This window comes from Micropterus dolomieu, linkage group LG17 (assembly GCF_021292245.1).
Source record: "Micropterus dolomieu isolate WLL.071019.BEF.003 ecotype Adirondacks linkage group LG17, ASM2129224v1, whole genome shotgun sequence".
NCBI classification, from domain to species: domain Eukaryota; kingdom Metazoa; phylum Chordata; class Actinopteri; order Centrarchiformes; family Centrarchidae; genus Micropterus; species Micropterus dolomieu.
In genome coordinates, this window is record NC_060166.1 from 35,776,107 (window position 1) to 35,782,650 (window position 6,544).

Sequence of the window (6,544 nt, forward strand, 5' to 3'; positions counted from 1 at the left end):
AAAAAAAAAATATATAATCCGCGCAGATTCAATAGGCACCTCGCACGGTCGTGCTCGGGCCCTAAAAATCAATCTGTGGCGGTCAGTGTTGATAATTATCCAAATTATAGGCAAATTATGGGAAACACTGCTTTCACTACCACCCCCCCTTCACCCCCAAACAAAGCAGCCTCTCCCGACTTTTTAGCTAATATATTCATAACAGCAGCAAGGAGTGTGGTTTTCACAAAGCATATAGCCTAGGCCTAACGTTTCTTAACACCAGCGGCTGAAAAAAATAAATAAAGCAAAGTAATCCCGACTTTTAAACAGCTGTTTTTCTGCACATGTAGCTTGTTTATGAGAGCAGTATTCAGTAGTTACAAAACGTTATGTTAAAGCCACTCTTTCCCGATGACTCCAAGCATCAGTGACAGCAGCTGCCGGGGTTTCTTTCTGTAAGTTTCACGTCGCTGTGCTGCTTCAATAAATCAGATGTAGAAATTTAGTTTAGTTTTTGGCTATCAGCGGACATGAACAACAAAGTCAGGTCCCGCTGACCTGCCGAACAGTCGTTGATTCGTGTAAAGGATGGTGTGTTCAGTAACGAGTAACGCATTGGAGTCAAAATCGGTTTACATTGGACAAGCTCTGTCAATGTAAGTATTATAAGTGTTTGTCTTTGTTAACGTCTATTTTTCAAATGTTGTTAAATTGAAACAAACCAGATTTTATGGGAAACCAAAAATAATAAAAATAAGACCACACAACACAAACTCACTCCCATAGTCCAACCCCCAGTGTGCAGTCGCTCTCTCTTACATTGGCCAAGACTCACAGACTGAATATTGAGCATGCTGGCTTTCCATGGAACTGCCTAAAGGCACATGTTGGACTATGATGTGCAGATGGCTGACCTACAGTAGGAGACACATGTTTAGAAGTCCAGAGGGTACATTTCTCTTTACTGCAGACATTACAATCTGGATTTGAAAAGAACAAGAAAAGAGAAAATAAAAATAAAATTAAAACAATACACAGAAACATACATATTGTACCATGATGCCTTTGGCTTCAGGTGTTACCTCAGCAAGCGACAACAGTGTCTTTGTGTTCAGATGGTGGAACTGAGAGGTGAACATAAGCTACCAGTGCCTTTGGCATAAGATAAAATGGCTGGTTGGTAATTACTGGAATAAACTGTTTTTTTAGATGGCACAAATGAAATTTTATTTTTATGTGTTGACTGGAGGGTAATGACTCTGCATCATTACTTTATGCTTTATGTGTGCGGGGCTGATAAGAATATGCTTTTTCTTTATGTTTGTTGGCCTACAGAGAGATAGCTGGAGGGTTATCACTGGATTGAAGTCTCTCTTAAGATGGTTAAGCTACAAGTGGTGTTTTGATATGTTTGGCATTAGATGCTGCCTTCAGAAAGGCCATATTGGATTGTGATGATATTGGCGCCGAATGGTACAGCTGGGAGGAACACATTGGACCGAGACAACTTTGGCTTCACATGGTGCAGCTGGGAGGTAGATTCTGGATAGAGATGTCACACTGCAGCAGCCTGTTCTCTGTGGCCATGTCATCCAAAGCCAAGACACTTCACTATCCTTGCACACGGGATTAGTTTAGTCATGCATACACACACACACACACACACACACACACACACACACACACACACACACACACACACACACACACACACACAGAGGATGGCCTCCAAACCCATGTGTCTGTCATTCTGTCTTCTCTCTTCTAAGCTCTGTTTCTTTGCTGGCTTCCATCTCTCGGGCTGCATCCTTGCTCCATCATCCATTACATCCATTACCAAACACCCCTGGTGTGAAAACTGTTCTCCTCCTTAGGGCTAGAAGGCACACAACTGATTAAATTGGTTTATTCCAAGAGCAACAGATTCTCTCTCTCTTTTTTTCCAACGGTTTCAGCACATATTGCAATCTTCTGGGCTACTTCTGAAAAATATACAGTATTCATATGGCAATTTTCCTTCCCTGCACAGTAACAACTATGCAGATTCTGACTTCATCTGGAATGTTGTTGCTTCTCCGGTACTAAACCTATTTGGATTAAAAGCAAGTTTTGTCTTTTGTGTAGCTCTGCTTTTGCAGTCTACAGAATGTGTGGAACTTCAAGGGGTATTCTGTACTTCAGTTTGGGTGACCCTTTCTTGAGTGTTTATTTGTACTTGTTAACGGTAATTTGTTTGTGGCTGAATGAGTTCCATTTGAGAGCGTCTACATCATACTTGCAAAGTAGCTAAACAGGCCTTGGCAAACTCTCAGTGTAAAATGAAACAGAAAATAATGCTTCACAATGGTCTTTCGAGCATACCTGGGTTAGTGTTACATGCCAACATTTCTGGGGTTTATGTTGTTGAGAAGAAGCTGAGTGACAGATTATGTAATTTGTACTCCAGACAGACAGCGTAAGTCTTGTGTTTGTCATGTTGATATGATGAATTCCTATGCTTCCCAAGAGGAACAAAGCCCATCAACTGATGTGAGTTGTGTTGCTGCACTTCACTTGCCCTATTGATGTTTTGTCCAAGGGAAATGCACCTGCTTTGGGTGCCCAGCTACAGAACTCAAACGTGTTGGCAAATGTAGAAACTAATGTGTCCAATCTTCCTGACTGTCAAAAGGAGGCTGTTCTTTAGCTGATACGTGTTCATCTTGCTTTGTTTTCAGATATACCCACTCCCACAAATGTACTGCAGCATGACGTCGATGTAAGAAAGAGTGCTCCATTCAAGCAGCATCCCTATTGCTTGAACAGTATCAAGCATGAATTAATGCAGAACGAGGTTTGGTACTTAATAACCAATGGTCTTGGAGTTTTCCTCTTCCAAAGGTTGTGGACTGCATTGATATGGTGGGTATGGATATGGAGGTCATGTTACAGGTGCAGGAAGTGTTCTGATCCAGAATGACTCACCAGGCATTGACCACCCTGTCTGCTACTTTTCTAAAAAGTTCTCGCAGAACTACAGCACTATGGGAGGCCTGTTGTTTATACAGACCATAACTCTTTGTTGTTTCAGCAAAGAGAGGCTAATGTGTTGGTGTTACACCCAGAGAGTGCAAGTTGACTCAAGGGTTGACATATTTTAGAAAAGATGTACTCTGAAAGAATAAATGAAATACACGGTGGCGAGTTGGCTGGTCCTCAGTTGTTTTACTTTTTCTTGTGGTAACTGCCAACTGAAGAATGCAGCGCAACCCACAGTTTATATACCCACAGTGATCGCGTGCCCTTTTGACTGCAAATAGAACTGTTAAATTGAATGGGGGTGTCTGTAAACATGCATAGTGCATTACCTATAAAATAACACAAGTAAATGGGCATTTTTCTATAAATATCCTGTATGCCACACTGGGTTAACATGGTTCAAAACTATTGTTTGAAATCCACCATAAGAAAGACCAGGAAAATACTGGAGGTGATGCTGTGTCCCATGTGTACGAATAATGTCACGTAAGTGCCATCTCCACCTGCAACAAGACCTTTGTGGTACTTGGTATCTTGTTTTCATTTATTCATTCATGTATTCCAATAAACTTAGCTAGCCATAAAGTGTATAAATTCCCTCCTATAGCCTGCACTTATGCATTAAACCGTATAAACTGCTATCCACAGAGGACCTGACCCAGATTGAGGACAACCTTTTAGCAACTGTCCCAATTCAGTAAGGACAAATGTTGTTTGTGAATGGTCAACTGGGATCTCACACTGATGATGAGGACAGGCAGGATGAAGACGGAGAGATAACAGTGGAGAAAAGCTTGTTTGTCACACTGAAATGTTTCAGATCAAACAAATTAAAATGTTTGACAAAGATAACACAAAATGTAGTTTTTAATTGAAGGTTTTTATTATTAAAGGGGAAAAAATCCAAACCTACATGGCCCTGTGTGGAAAAAGTGATTGCCCCTAAACCCAATAACTGATTGGGCCACCCTTAGCAGCAACAACTGCTATCCAGCGTTTGCGATAACTGGCAATGAGTCTTTTACATCGCTGTGGAGGACTTTTGGCCCACTCATCTTGCAGAATTGTTGTAGTTCAGCTACATTGGTCAGGACTTTGACTAGGCCACTCTAAAGTCTTCATTTGGTTTTTCTTAAGCCATTCAGAGGTGGACTTGCTGGTGTGTTTTGGATCATTGTCCTGTTGCGAAACCAAGTGCGTTTCAGATTGAGGTCACGAACAGATGGCCGGACATTCTCCTTCAGGATTTTTTGGTAGACAGCAGAATTGATGGTTCCATTTACCAGAGCAAGTCTTCCAGGTCCTGGAGCAGCAAAACAGCCCCAGACCATCACACTACCACCACCATATTTTACTGTTGGTATGATGTTCTTTTTATGAAATGCTGTGTCAGATGTAATGGGACACACACCTTACAAAAAAATTCAACTTTTTGTCTCGTCAGTCCACAGAGCATTTTCCCGAAAGTCTTGGGGATCATTAATATGTTTTCCGGCAAAACTGAGACAAGCTTTCTGAGAGACGAGTTTTTTTTGCTCAGTAGTGATTTTCGTCTTGGAACTCTGCCATGTAGGCCATTTTTTTTCCCAGTCTCTTTCTTATGGTGGAGTTATGAACACTGACCTTAACTGAGGCAAGTGAAGCCTGCAGTTCTTTGGATGTTGTTGTGGGGGTTTTTTTGTGACCTTTTGGATAAGTTGTCGCTCCACTATGACTTCTAGCTTTTGAGGATCTTTTGGTCTACTTCACTTTGTCAGGAAGGTCCTATTTAAGTGATTTCTTGATTGAGGACAGGTGTGGCAGTAATCAGGCCTCAGTGTGGCTAGAGAAATTGAACTCTTTCCAAAAATGTGGTTTTAACAGGGGCGGGCAATCAGTTTTTCACGAAGGGCCATGTAAGTTTGGATTTTTTCGCCTTAGTAATAAAAACCTTCTTTTAAAAACTGCATTTTTTGTTTACATGTGTTATTGTTTGGCATTGATCTCAAACATTTCACTGTGACATACATGCAAAAAAAATAAGAAATTAGGAAGGGGGAAAACACTCTTCACACCACTGCACAAGAGAAAATGAAAAGTGAAGAATGAGTTGAGAAAATGTTTGAGAAAAGATAATTCCTTGGAATAATTTTACTAGAGGGATAAAAAATAAGAAGTGTTCATTGAAGCTGAAATTGTGGAGGAGAGACCGTTTATCCTCCACTCTGTTGTAGTAGTTAGGGATGATGAATTATGAGGAAAAGAAACTGCTGACAAAGAGGACAAGAGATGATGGTTTTAAATTCTGTATTGTATGCCAGGTCTGGAAACTGTGATGGGAATGTGGAGAAGGGACAAATACCTCATAAAAGCAGGTGTGACAAAAAAAGTCAAAGACAACAGGAGGAGATGGAACAGTACCAGAGTGTCGTCACATGTTTTAATTGGGACCACAAACTTTCCGTGACAGGGAAAACAGAAATTCGAAGACTAAAGTCGAGGTTTTGAGAGGACGAGGTTGTATGAACCTCTGTGGAGTTCTGTATGTTGTGGGTGTGTGAGCTGATAATGACACAACTGTGGGGACGAATGGAGGAGACAGAAAGCAGCGGTGTGCTAGTAGAAACAGCAGTGACCAGCTCTGTCCCCAGAGCCTCTAAAACAACTTTACACTACCTGCTATCTATCTATTCCATTTACACTGCAACATCACACCCTTTACAGAGTGCCTTTAAGTACCTCAAAAACCACCATAAGTCTGGCATGGCTGCTTGCACATAGGTCCTTGTCACTGTTGGGGACTAACTCATTACAACAATGTGAATTTCTTTTAATATAGAGTGTTGTAAGAGATTACAATTTGAAATTCAGTAAATAACAACATTTCACTAATTTACAAAATGCTTAAATAATTTTGAGGAGTAAATGTGTGGGTCACTCGGTTTGATGCCGAACCACTTTATCTGTTAATAGTCAGCAAATAGCTTGTTTGCTCTCTGAGCCACAGTGCCTTTTTCGATGTGGAAGTTGCAATATACGTACGTCTGATTGAGCTAGACTGGAAGTTGATGTGAAGGTTCACCGGTATATAAATTATAAAATGACCTGTTGTAATATACATATAATGTATAACAGTTTGATTTATTGAAAGTCCAGTTCAGTGTGGGGGTTCAACAAATAAAACCTGGTTTTGAATTTTCCAACGAAGGTTAAAATGAAGGGCAACTGGACTTGGTTGAAGCTACTGGAAGACGTTTCGTCCCTCATCCAAAGGACTTCTTCAGTTCTGACTGACTGGCAGGGAAACTCAGCTATTTAACCTCAGTGGGGTCGTTATCCCGGGTCATCGATACCGCTGGTTCGTTAGTGTTCCTTGTTGCTGTGACGACAGTCGTTACAGTCGTTAAGACTACCTGTGGCCAAGACTGAACGACCATCGTTGGTATCTTCACCTGAGGCCAATAGGTTACGTTTGTTGAGTTTCCTGGGAAGTGATGAAAGGACAGCATTGTAAGTGGGGGATAAGTGGTGGCGTAGACCCCCTCCCCTGTTCAATGACGGCTTC